Source organism: Mustela nivalis (assembly GCF_964662115.1).
Source record: "Mustela nivalis genome assembly, chromosome: 10".
Taxonomy (NCBI): Eukaryota; Metazoa; Chordata; class Mammalia; order Carnivora; family Mustelidae; genus Mustela; species Mustela nivalis.
The window spans coordinates 15,289,857-15,303,986 of NC_139029.1; the positions used below are offsets into that span (position 1 = coordinate 15,289,857).

At 44.2% G+C, this 14,130-nt stretch overlaps 1 protein-coding gene across 11 annotated transcripts in view; it reads left to right on the forward strand.

The window, feature by feature from the left end:
• Positions 1-11,528: 11,528 nt before the first annotated feature.
• Positions 11,529-14,130, forward strand: part of ZBTB40 (zinc finger and BTB domain containing 40) — a 73,966-nt gene continuing 71,364 nt past the window's right edge. For 3 of the 11 annotated variants that reach the window (XM_082688064.1, XM_082688067.1, XM_082688060.1), the window contains exon 1: positions 11,576-11,728. The gene's annotated coding sequence lies outside the window, so the exon portion shown is untranslated. Of the gene's footprint in view, positions 11,729-14,130 lie in introns of all 11 variants that reach the window. The other 8 variants (XM_082688058.1, XM_082688062.1, XM_082688065.1 and 5 more) reach the window with 5 other exon arrangements.

The window sequence follows — 14,130 nt, forward strand, 5'->3', positions numbered from 1 at the left end:
ACACACACACACACACTGACACAAAAGTAACAAACTATACATACAGTGCAGTGGTCTGATGAACTGCCAGCAGGCCAAATCCAGCCCAATCCGGATTGCTTTCCAGCGACAATGACAAGTCAGCAAGTAGAGCAGATCCAACAGAGATGACATGGCTTGCAAAGCTGAAAATATTTAGTGTCTGGCCCTTCACCAAAAAAAAAAAAAAAAAAAAAAAAAAAAAAAAAAAAGCCTTGTTGATCCCTGTTCTAGCTCTTGCTTTTCAGTTTAGCAGTATATACTGGAATTCTTTCCCTATCAGGATTTTAGAGCTTCCTCACCCTTTTTTTTAAAGCATAATACTCCATCGGATAAATGCATCACAATATACTGAAGCAAGTTTTTTTGGTTTAAATTCCATTTTGTTCTTATTTCATGAATTATTTCAGTAAATAAGCTTGTATATGCATCATTGTGTACACACACAGGCACATATATAAAATAAATATTTAGAAGCAAAATTATTGGGTCAAAGGGAAAATGCATTTTTAAATGGTGATAAATGTTGTTCATCTATTTTTTATTTATTTTATTTTTTAAAAAGATTTTATTTATTTATTTGACAGAGAAAGAGAGAGAGAGATAACAAGTGGGCAGAGAAGCAAGCAGAGAGGTGGGGGAGGCAAACTCCCCACTGAGCAGAGAGCCTGATGCGGGGCTCGATCCCAGGACCCTGAGATCATGACTTGAGACAAAGACAGAGGTTTAACCCACTGAGCCACCCAGGTGCCCCAAATATTGTTAATCTACATAGGAACTGTACTAATTTCTATTCCAGCCTGCAGTGTATGAAAGTGTCGTCTGTTTACCATCACACTATCAAATGCCAGAATTTTTCCCAATTTTATGTGTTAAAAAAAGATATTTCAGGGCGGTTTTAATTTGCACTGCTCGGAGTATGAATGGGTTGAGCATCTTTTTGTATATTTATGGCCCATGTGTATGTGATAGGTCTTTTCAAGTCTTTGCCCATTTTTCTAAGATTTTCAAGGGAGTTTTGTTCTTGTTCTTATGAAGTTCTAGAAGTTCTTCATGTATTAGGGAAATTAATCCTCTTAATATGAATTGCAAATATATTTTCCCAGTGTGTCTTTTTTTTTTTTTTTTTCCGGATTCCAAACATTCTCTTTATTACGTGTTTGATCCAGAGGAGAAACTAAGTGCTGGTGTGGGAGGGAGCGTGGGGAGGGGCCACCTTGCCTGGGAGCCCCTCCATGGGCCACCACCGCCTCTGGGAGCCAAGCCATGCCCTCCCAGCCCCTCAGAGCACCAGGGCTGTTCCACTGGGCAGGAGGGGTGGGGAGGGAGGAGGAGAGAAAGGGAGGGAAGGACGGAAGGAGGGGGAGCCCTTGGTCGGAGCCTGAGCCCAGAGCCCGGACCCCGGAGCCCGGAGCCCACAGCTGTGGCTTGGGGCAGGAGGGCTGAAGTTGGCTATGCCCCTTCCTGGGGCATTTAGGCTTTGTTCATTTAGACTTTGTTCATGATGTTTTTAGACTTTGTACATGATTTTTCTTTTTTTGTTGTTTTTATTTATGTATTTGACAGAGCACGGGAGAGCCATAGAGCCTAAGCAGGAGAGGCATGCATAAGTAAGCCTCAGCCAAGGCAGCAGGAGAAGCAGGCTCCCCACTGAGCCAGGAGCCTAATGCAGGGCCGGATTCCAGGACCCTGAGACTATGACCCAAGCCCGAGGCAGACGCTTAACTGACGGAGCCAGAAAGTCACTCCTGTTCATGAGTTTTCTTAAAAATGCTAACTCGATCAGTCTTTTTTTATTTGGGTTTTGGATTTTGAGTCAATTAGAAAGAACTTCACCACCTCCAAGTTATAAAGAAATCTGCCCACCATTCCATAGTACTTTCATGTGTACAATTCTTTAGCTTTAAATCTTTGATCTATTTTTAGTTACTCTAACATAAGATGTGGGATATAGATAAAACATCTTTTTCAAATGATTACCCAGTTATCCCCAAACTAATTATAAAATTTACTTTTTCTCTCTTATACTTTTAGCATATACTAAATTTCTATGTGTAATTTTGGTCTATGCTTGGACTTTGTATTTTGTTCCATTGATTTGTTTGTCTTTTCTTGTGCTAGTTACCCACTATTTTAATTGCTGAGGCTTTAGAATATAGTTTAATATCTGGTAGGGCTGGTTCTCCACATTCTTTGTTGTCTATTTTTCCATTTGAACTTTTTAATCAGCTTCTTTGCAGAAGGAAAAAAAAAAAACCCGTTGTGTGTTTGCTGAGAATTAACATTTTTATGATGTTTAGTTTAGTCTTCTTGCTATTTAAAAAATGGTATGACTCCCCCCACCCCCCTCCTTTTTTTTAAGAGAGCAGAGAGAGAGAGAGACACAGAATCTCAAGCAGGCTCCATGCCCAGCTTGGAGTCTGGCACCGGGCTCAGTCTCACCACCCTGAGATGATGGCCAGAGCCAAAATCAAGAGCCAGACCCTTAACTAACTGCACCACCCAGAAGCCCTGGTATATCTTTCTGTTCAGGTTTTCTGTTGTATCCTTCACTGACATTTTAAGTCGATACATTGGTATTTTTTTTCTTTTGTTGCTATTGTAAATACAATCTTTTCTTCCATTAACTCTTCTAACTGCTCTGTGTAAAATTTACACATTGTTGCATCAGCCGTGGTTCTCCAGAGAAAAGGAGCCAATAGCATAGAGATCGAGATTGAGATAGAAACATATAAAAGGAGATGTACTTTGGGAATTGGCTCTCACAATTACAGAGGCTGAGATATGTACTGATAAGCCATCTGTAAGCTGAAGAACCCGGAAAGCTGGTGGTGTAATTCAGTCCAAGGCCAAAGGCCTGAGAACTAGAGGAGCTGATGGAGAGATTCCAAGTCCAAGGCAAGGGCCTTTGTCTTCTAGCTGGTTTTCTTATGTTTGTCTGATACATTACCACCTTACTTTCCCATCTTCTCCTTCCTCTCTCTTCCCACATCCCCTCCAGCTTTATCTCCCTTTTTCTCATTCTTTTTTTTTTCTTAAGATTTATATATTTACTTGAGAGAGTGCATGTGTGTGTGCAAGGAGGGGGAGGGACAAAGGGAGAGAAAGAATCTCCAGTCGACTGCACTGAACGTGGAGCCGGACACGCAGGGCTGGATCTCCCAACACTGAGATCATGACCTGAGCCAAAGTCAGGAGTCGGGGACTCAACCCACTGAGCCCCCAAGCACCTCTCTCCTTCTTTTTCTTATCATTGGTTATTCAGGAGATCCTTTAGGGTTAGGGTTTTCCAGGTATATAATCCTATTATCTCTCTTTTCTCTTATCTGATCGTGTTGAGTAATACAACCTACATAATGTTAAAAAGATAGGGGTGATGGCAACCCTACTTATGTTGTTCCTAACTTTGAGAGAGGAATGTACCAGGGTTTCTCCATTAAGCAGATGCACTTTGCTAATAGTTTTCCTTTTTTTTTTTTTTAAGATTTTATTTATTTTTTTTGACAGAGAGAGAGATCACAAGTAGGCAGAGAGGCAGGCAAAGAGAGAGGGGGAAGGAGGCTCCCCCCTGAGCAGAGAGCCCAATGTGGGTCTCAATCCCAGGACCTTGAGATCATGAACTGAGTCCAAGGCAGAGGCTTAACCCACTGAGCCACCCAGGTGCCCCTAGTTTTCCTCTTAAAAGGAAAAATTGTGTTTCATGAAAATTCAAAGCTTCTGCTCTTCAAATGATGCCATCAAAAAAAAAAAAAAAAAGTAAAGAAAAGAAAAGGCAAGGCAAGACTGAAATATTCATAAAGCATAGATCTGATAAAGACTTGTATCCCTGTATCCAAAATATGCAAGGAATTTCTATAACTCAATAATGAGAAAAACAACATGCAAAAGGAAATGAAAATGAAAACCAAAAGCAGATATCCCCCCCCCACCCATTATAACGACTACATTTAAAATAACTGACAATACCAAATATTGACAGGGTGGTGGATGAACTGGAACTCTCAGCATTGATGTTGGGAATATAAACGGCACCAGCACTTTGGAGAACTCTTTGGTTGTTTCTCATAAAGGTAAATGAACAGCTACTGTATAACCTAGCCATTCCATTCCCAGGCGCATTACCCAGAAGAAATGAAAAACACACATCTGCACAAAGACTTGCACACAAATATTCATAACAGCATTTTTCATAACACCTTAAAGCTGGAAACACCAAAGTTAACAGGCAAATGAACAGACGCATGGTAATCTATCAATACCAAAGGGCCCAGAAATTAGAAAGAATAAAGTATTGATAAACTTAGCAATGTGGGGGTGCCTGGGTGGCTCAGTGGGTTAAAGCCTCTGCCTTTGGCTCAGATCATGATCCCAGGCTCCTGGGATCAAGTCCTGCATCGGGCTCTCTGCTCGGCGGGGAGCCTGCTTCCTCCTCTCTCTCTGCCTGCTTTTCTGCCTACTTGTGATCTCTCTCTGTCAAATAAATAGATAAAATCTTTAAAAAAACAAAAACAAAAATAACTTAGCAATGTGGATGAAGCTCAGTGAATCTATGCTGAATGAAAGAAGCCAGGCACAACATACTCCATGCTACATAATTTTAATATATGCAATTCTAGGATAGACCAGAGTCACTATACTGATAGCAAGTAGATCAGTTGTTGCTCTGGGCAGGAGCTGCAGAAGGGCAGTCGAACAGGAAAGGGGCACAGGGGAACCGTGCACGTTTTCAGGTGATGGACGTGTCTTAGGACTCTGGTTTCTAGTCTAGCATGAAAGAAACTTGGAAATAGCCATTCTGCTCCCAACAAGTAAAAATCTGAATAAACTGAAAATCAGGGGCGCCTGGGTGGCTCAGTGGGGTAAGCCTCTGCCTTTGGCTCAGGTCATGATCTCAGGGTCCTGGGATCGAGCCCTGCGTCAGGCTCTCTGCTCAGTGGGGAGCCTGCTTTCCCCACTTTCTCTGCCCACCACTCTGCCTACTTGTGATCTCTCTCTCTCTGTCAAATAAATAAATAAAATCTTAAAAAAAAAAAAAAAAAAAAGAACCAGTGTAGGGACAGGGAAACCTGAACTGTGGTTGACAAAATGTTGGAGGCTCACTGTGGACAAGTCTGAGAGTTAAAAACTGCAGAGGGGAGGCTAGTCTTGTTAGTTCTCATTAGTTGTACCTCCTGGAGCTCCATTAATGAGTATCAGGAAAAATCCCTTGCTTTTGTCAGGGGTCGAGGAAAGGAACAATTTTGAAACACACCAGAGCCTTCTATTCTTTTTAAGAATAAGGTCTTCCCTCCTTAGGAAACCATTTGACCGGATTCTAATCTGTTGAGGTTTTATCTGAGCCTAACTGACTTGGGGGAAGGGAAATACCCAATTGTAACCCACTCTAGATATCCTATACCACTTAAGGGGTCAAAGTGATTCCAGAGTTTATATGAAAAGGCGAAAGACCCAGATTAGCCAACTAAATATTGAAGGAGGAAAACAAAGTTGGAGGACTGATAGGACTCGACTTCAGGACTTACTATAAAGCTACAGTAATCAAGTATGTGGTATTGGGAAAAGAATAGATCAATGGAACAGAATAGCTCAGAAATAAAAAACCTATATGAAGTTAACTCATGTTTGAAAAAAGCAGAGGCGATACAATAGAACAAAGATAGCTTCAACAAATGGTGCTGGGAAAACGGAACATCCTCATGCAAAAAAAAAAAAAAAGAATGTAGACACAGACCTTATTCTTTATAAAACTAGCTTAAAGTGGATCACAGATCTAAATGTAAAACGCAGAACTATAAAATTCCTAGAAAATAACAGTGGAGAAAAATCTAGATGACCTTGAGTATGGTAATGATTTTTTAGCTACAACACCAAAGGCATGATCTGTGAAAGAAAGAATCGACAAGCTGGGCTCATTAAAATTAAACTTTCTACTCTGCAAAGACACTATCAAGAGAGTGAGAAGATAAGATACATACTTCGAGAAACTATTTGCAAAAGACATACCTGCAAAAGGACTTTTATCTGACATACACAAAGAACTCTCAATCTCAACAATAAGAAAACAAACAACTTGTTTAAGACATGGGTCAAAGGCCTTAACAGACACCTCACCAAAGGAGACAGACAGAGAGCAAGTCAGCGTTTCAAGAGATGCTCCACATCATATGTCATCAGAGAAACACAAATTAAAACAACAATGAGATATCACTATAATCCTATTAAAATGGCCCAAATCCAGAGCAATGGCTGCACCAAAAGCTAATGAGGTTATGGAGCGGCAAGAAATCTCATTCATTGCTGGTGGGAATACAAAATGGTACAGGCACTTTGGAAGACAATTCGGCGATTTCTTACAAAACTACACATCCTCTTACTGAATGCTCCAGCAACTGTGCTCCTTGGTATTTACGCAAATACAGAACTTAGGTCCGCACAAAGGTCTGCACACAGTTGTTTATGACAGTTCTGTTCATAGTTGCCCAAACTTGGAAGCAACCATGATATCCTTCGATAGGTGAATGGGTACATATACTAAGGTCCATACTGATGATAGACTATTATTCAGTGCTAAAAAGAAATGAGCTGTCAAGCCATGGAAAGGCATGGTAGAAACTCCGATGCATATTACTAAGTGAAAGAAGCCAGTCTGGAAAAAAACCACATACTGTATGATTTCCATTATATGACATCTTGGAAAAGACAAAACTATAGAAACAGTCAAAAAGTCAATGGTTACCAGGGGTTGGAGGGAGGGAGGACGAGTAGGTGGAGCCCAGAAGATCTTCAAAGCAGGCACACCCTTCTGTGTGATATTACAATGGTGGATCTATGCCATTCTACATTCGGCCAAACCCATAGAATGCACAGTGAGAAGAGCAAATCCTTACATGAACCTTGAGGGATAATGATGTGTCCACACAGACACATCACCTGCAGGAAATGTATCAGGAAATGGAGATATTGATGGTAGCGGAGGCTATGCATGTGTGTATAGGCAGGGGGAATATTGGAAACCTACGTATCTGCTTCCCAATTTTGCTGTGAATCTAAAGCTGCTCTAAAAAATAAAAATGTTCTGTATCTTGGTATAGTGGTGGTTACATAGGTGTATGTGTTTGCTAAAACTCCACTTTAAATGAGTACAGTTTCTTGTATGTAAACTATGCTTGATAAAGTTGATTCAAAGTGACGTGAAAAGCTATGCCGGCTTGCATCTGCAGAAAAAAGTAAAGGATAGCAAAAGAGGCTGGAGAATGAGGACGGTATAGTCGGTGAGAGACAAAAGTCGGACTTTTATTTAGAGGTAAAATCAGTCAGATTAGAGGACTGACAGGGCGAGCCACAGAAATGTCAAGGGCAACTTCCAGGTGTCCGACCTGAGCAACTGGGCAGAGAAGGGTGGGGTGGGTTGTCCTTTCCGGGCTAAGTTGCTGAGGAGGAGAAGCAGGTTTGGCAGGAAAACCTGAGCTTCTGTGGATCTCCATCTCCATGGAGATGTCAATTTCATTTCATCATTCTAAATGCAAAGCGTCTTTTGTTCAGGGGAAACCAAGGCAAGGGATTCATTCACAGTTTATGATATTGGTAGGACCAGACCTACAGAAGGGCTCCAGATTCCACTGGCTGGGCAGCCCCTTTTGCGGGGCAGCAGTCTCCCTCCTCCGAGTCTTTTGTCATGCGGGATGGATGCGCAGGCGGCTGACCTTTCTGAGTCATTCGGCAAATTCCAACAGCTTTCTCATCTGAGACTCGCTGGTCTCCACTGGGCAAGATCTGAAGACCAAGCTTCATTTGGATTTGAGAAAAGGGTAGTGAAATTTGAACACTTAAAAAGCCAGGAAAAAAGAATGCCAAGGCCCAGATACCTACGCTAACAAATAAAAAGCGTTATGTGGAGCATCCAGCAAACTTGTCTACAAATACTGCCACCGCCTGAGGGAACAGCAGAGACATTTGACCGGGCAGCAGCTGCGGAGAGGGTGCTATTTAAAGACTCAGCTTTTGCAGCCCAAGGACTCTGGGCTTGGGATTTGATTAGAAGGCGGAGAGGAGACAGCAAAGACTGAGAAAAGAAGCAGATTTGGGGGAAAACATCACGGGGTGGTTGGCTCCTGATGTGAACCCCAAATATGTGAAATGAGTTCATTTTAATAAAATTATGTCTCTCCATCTCTGAGTAAATTAAACGTCTTAATTCATGTAAAGCGCTTGGAGCAGTGTCCGGCACATAGTGCAATACTGGAGGGAAACTCATTATTATCATTATTATCCCTCCATCTACCCACCTACATACATATGCCCAGGAATGGAGAAATGCTCAGCTATAATGATATGTTACTGCTAAGTGCTAGGATGTATAGGGATTCTGTTTTAAAATTGTTGGGCTGGCAGGAAGGGCTACCAAAGATGGCGAAAGTTCCCGCCACAAGACCTGAGCTCCGACAGGAGAACAAAGGCCCAAGCAGGAATCTGAGACCCCCGCCCGGGCTCCTGTGGACCAATGGGATCCCGATGAGCAGGCGGGATATCCAAATAAGGGAAACTTGCCAAAAGACCCCTGAGCTTTCCCCAAGACCCCTTAAAAGCCCCCTCCTCCCTGCCTTGGGCTCGACTTCCGCCACTCTGCTTTCCAGACTTCCGCCACTCTGGGCGGAACTTCGCCCGAGGGTGCCGACCTCCTCCCCACGCAACTTTCCTGGCTCCCCTTCTCCTGAGCCCTGAAACTTCGCCGGAGAGTGTTTTTTTTGTTTGTTTGTTTGTTTTGTTTTTTTTAAAGATTTTTATTTATTTGACAAACAGAGATCACAAGTAGGCAGAGAGGCAGGCAGAGAGAGAGAGGGAAGCAGGCTCCCTGCTGAGCAGAGAGCCCGATGCGGGACTCGATCCCAGGACCCTGAGATCATGACCTGAGCCAAAGGCAGCGGCTTAACCCACTGAGCCACCCAGGCGCCCACGGAGAGCGTTTTTAATAAATCTTGCCTTGCACCCACTTTGCCTGGTGTTGTGTTTATCTAGCCGGAAAAAACTTTACAAAAATCTCTCGTTCGTTGTTGTTGTTGTTTTTCCAGTAATCCTCGAACTCTTTATAATGGACACATATATTTTGTAAAACCCTCAAGGCATTATTCTGAGAAAAAAAAGCGAAGACTCTGGAGTCAGATTTCCCAGGTATAAACCCCAACTCCACTTCTTGGGATCTGTGTCACCCTCTCTGAACCAGTTTTCTCTTTCATAAAACAGGGTAATAATGTCATCTACCTCTTCAGAGGGTGATGAGAATCCAATGAGATAATCTACATAGAGCTTGTCAGAGAATAAGGGTGAGGTAAATGATGCCTGGCTGTTACTAGCACTAGAAGTGGAGGCGGGCTATGCCATTACTTATGGCAGGAACCATGCTCTACTCACCTCAATGTCCTTGGCATGTAATAGTCACTCTGGAAACAACTGGTAGTTTAGCTGGAGCCCCTTAGGCATCAGCCTGGAAACATTCTCTGTCAAGGTACAAGAAAGGGTGAAAAGTTCTCATGTACCTTCCTCTTTTAGGTGAGGGATTGTGTCCTTCTGGCGATTGAGAAGCACAAGTTATTTCTAGAACAATCCTTGAGGCTCTCTAGAGAGAAGTCCTTAGAGGTCCCTGTCCCTGTTTTCTTATTCTCCCATGTGATGGCCAGATGGAAGCTGGAACCATTGTTTCCATGACCCCATGCTGTTCTTCATGAACTATAGGCGAGGCAGTCTCATGGGAATTTCTAATAATGCAAAACCTCAAGTAAACAGTCATGGAGAAATTGAAGCCATTGACCCATGACTGTGTATGAGTGTGTGTTGAGGGATGGCATTCTTTGTTACAGCTAAAACAGTCCTTCAGAAAGGAAGAGTCCTTCCTATATTTTATAAACATACATTCCTTTTAAAATAAGAAATACAAAATTCAGAAATCCTATTCTTTGTAACTGTGGTCCCAGGAATTCATGTACGTGGTAACCACATTTCTTGTCTTTTCTCCTAGTCCCTGTAGGATGCAGAACCTTGTTAAACAGAACACAGAGGACAGATCATGGCTGCAGACTTATTCTTATTGTTTGAGATGTTAGAACCACAAGCCATTCACATTTACATATAGTACGTCGGCAATAATACTGTTTTGCAAAAAAAAAAAAAAAAAAAATCCACTAATTTGAGAAATATTTTTTGAGCACCTATTATGTGCCATGTACCATTCTAGGTATTTGTGGCTTCTTGCCAAATCTGGCAACCCTCTATGTTGGGGGCTCCTATTAAAGGAGACTGCAGAGATGGTGGAAATGAATTAGGGGGGACAACAGCTGTGGTGTGGCTCTAGTGACTACAAAAGTGACTGGATGTCAGCTGTAGTAAATCTGACCCCGAATGTGACAGTGACATGAGAGTATAATAGTGAAAGTGACTAATTGGGCAGTAACGAGGACAGCTGTGTACCCAGTAAGGGCCTGCTAAATATTGGCTTGACTATGGGGCAGTGAAAGTAGCTGAATGACAATGATGGTGAAAACAACCGAAAGGGTGACAGCTGGGCACAGAGTCCAATTGCTACCACTGTACAGAACTGCTTGAAGTTTGTGGTCATTGACAGTGGTCGCCTACTGGACAGTGACAGTAAACAATAATGAACCCAATGACAGCAACAATGCAAGTGACAGTTTTGCCCAGCAGATTGAATTTGTGATTAAAAACGGTGATGGAGTGGGAGTCAGTCCGACAATGACAGCTCTCAGATCGACCGAATATTGACATTGTGGATGTAACAGCTGTAAGCACAGAGGGAACTCGGCATTGTACTGAGAGCGCTGGATTTGGGCGGCATGACTGGCAGTGACAGAAAAATTGGCTGTGCGTCAGTGACAGAGTGACAGCGTGAGGTTCAGTGGGCCAGCACTGATGTGACTTAATTTGTCTGATACTGTCTGGATCTGACTTAATCTGTTGGCTGTATGAGGGTGGCAAGAGCATCTCCAACGAGGACAGCTCACTGTGCAACAAAGCGTGTTAAAGAGAAACTGAGCAAAAAAGCTTTGATCACCGCCCCCCCCCCAACACCCTCTACATTCCGGAGGGGACGAGGGACAGGCGGGATCAAGATGTCTTCAAGACACCACGATTGGCTGACATGAACCTGTTAGCCTATCACCGCCGAGCAGCGCCAAGCCTGCCCACCAATGAGGATGCGTCTGGGGACTCGGCTCAGGTCACGTCTCCGCCTTGCACGTGAACATGTTTTGGAAAGATGTAGAGAAATCTTCCGTGTCTACTTCTGTGCCATTCTTGAAATAAGATCCTAAGCCTAGCAGTGCCCCAGCAAGAGTCCGCGGAACCCCACTCAAACTTTCAAAAGGGAGAGTGGGGAGGGGAGAGAGTGGCTAAGGGTCATGGGTCAGGGAACGAGCCTGCAACCCGGCAGCCCCAGCGTCCCAGCATTGGTGGAGGTCGCGGCGCGACGCAGGCCCCGCCCCTTGAGGCCCGCCCCTGGCACGTGACTGTGGCGCGCGGGGCAGGCCGGGCGGCCCCCTCACCGCTCGTACTCCTTACGCGCCGGCCTCAAAATGGCCGCCTTCTGGCGTCTCTGGCGCTGTTGAATGAAGAAAGCTTTATTGTTCCCTTCGGGCAGGAGTGTTCATGTCCTCTATGGCGCTGTCAATAAAGAACGGCAGTTTGAATCGGTGCTGAACAGGTAACCATAGAAACGGGGCTGGGACTCAGCGTGGAGACCCCTTTAGCTGCTGAGGCCCGAGAGGCGCCCCAAATTAGGGGCGCGCTGAGACCCTTCGGCGTGCGAACTCCGCGGGGCTCTTTGCCAAGTCCCAAACACCTCCTCTCGCTCGGGACGCGGACCCCCGGGGGTGGCTCCCACCCCGAGCGCAGGCTCGGCTGTAAGTCTGCGGTGGGGAGAGGCCGCGGGGCCCCGTCGGGGCGCACTCGGCTTGGCCCCAGCTTGGGGCCTGCGCTCGCCCCTTTCCGTCTGCCACTTGGCGCCATCTGAGGCCTCCTCGCCGCTACTTCCCGAGTCTCCCCCATTCTCTTCTGCCAGGTGCACCAGGCGTCGGGAAACCCCGGCCTTGGGCCAGTCCCTACCCCACCCCGTTTTTGTCTGTCGGGAACATATAGTGGTTTTTGCATTTTTAAATGGCGGGGGTGGCGGGGACGTGGAGAAGACTTTCGGGTAATTCGTGAACCGTATATGAAATCAAATACCAGGGTCCACAAGTGAAGTTTTATTGGAGCACAGCCGTGTTCATTGTTCTGTATCATCTGTGGCTCCTTTCTTGCCTCAAGGGCTGAGCTGAGTCGTTGCGACAGATTCTGGCATAGCCCGCAAAGCCGAAAATGCTTAGGCCTTGCCGTTTGCAGAAGTGTGCCAGCCCCAGCCCTAGAGACAAGCAGACTGGTCAGTGTTGTCCAGCGGTTCTTCTGATCACTTCTCACGGAGTGGGAAACTCCAGTTAAAACTACCCCGTACACCTAAAGCTCTAGCCTTAACTGATCTGTTTGCTCTTCAACATGGGGATTGTTTCCCTTATTTTTGATAACAAAAATAGGCCTACAGTAAGTCAGGTGTTTTATTTGTTTTCATGTCCAGAGGGTTTTTTGTTTGTTTGTTTGTTTGTTAACAACACTTCATAAGTAAGTGCCCATGTTTCCACCTAAGACAGATTCTGAGGTTAAGCTTCCTTAGGGTGCAGTATAGGTCTGGCAAATGGAGCTCACCCCAGCGAGCCCTGTGCTTGGTAACCCACCTCCCACGGCTTCAACTTCTTTCAAGTCTCAACCTGGGGCTCCTTGATTCTGGCTTGAAATTGGATCTGAGTCTGTGTTTGGCTTGTGAAGATATAATTACAACCTCAAAATGAAGTTTTTCTTTACTTAGCTAAATCGTCAAACTTCTGCCATACCCTGCTTTCTAATTTAGATGCCTTTCTTCTCTGGCAGTAGTTCCCAAACCTAGCTATTCATCACTAGTTTAACTAACAAATGATTTCAGAACACCCCACGCCTGCATGCATACTTTCATGAATCATTCAGTATTTATTGAGCACCTGCTATGTACTAGAAAGGATTCAAATCCCTGGAAATACAGTGGTGAACGAGATCAACGTGGTCTTTAGCCTTTCACAGAATTTAAATTCAGTAGGGTCTTGGAGAGATGGTCTGTAGGTAAACAAAGGTAATTTAAACCACAGCTGTCATAGCATCATAGTAAAATTAGTAGCTAATATTTATTAGATGTTTTCTGCATGCTAGTGTACTATGTGCTTTATTTACTTGGATTATCATTCAGTTTTCTCACCAATACTATGACAAAGGTAGTATTAATATTTCCATTTTAAAGATGAGGACACTGAGACTCAGGAGGGATGTTTAGGGTTACATAGCTAATATTCAAGGGAGCTAAGATCTGAACCTTAGCTGGTCACAGCTCCTGGTATTATCCCATGTGTTTATTATCTTTTCTACTGTCTTGAGATGCTCTCAAGGGCAGGACCACCCCTTCCCTGTTTTGTATCAGCTGCTAGCCAGTGCCCACAGCCTGTAGTCTCCTAAGTATTAAATAAACAAATTCAGGCCATTGGTTGAGCAAATATTTGAGTTCCTGCTATGTACCAGATACCACTGTGCTAGGCCTTGTGATTACCATGAGCGAGATGGACCTAACACCTCATATCTAAGACAAATAGTGGCATTTGTGATGAGGTAGTCAAACAAGGCTAACCTGGGATAACCTGGGAAACCCCTCTTACCAGGATGGCCCAGCAAGCCGCTAGAGAAAGGTAGTTTAAGCTGAATCTGAATCTCTGAGCGACAAGGATCCAGTCCAGCAAGAAGGGAGAGGGGAGACAACTGGGAAGGAAGAACTTTTTAATAGGATCAGAGATGGTGAGGTGGCAAGAATTTGGGGTGTTGGAGGATTGGAAGAAGTGAGTAGTGGTTCTGTGATTCAGTTCCATGCTCTGAGTCTCTGGCCCTGAAGCCAGCTTTAGCTGGGTGGCCTGCCCATGGGCCAGTTACAGATTAATGCTGAAAGGCAGATGATGGTACCTCCTCAAAGGGTTGTTGTGTGGATTAAATAAGAGAAAA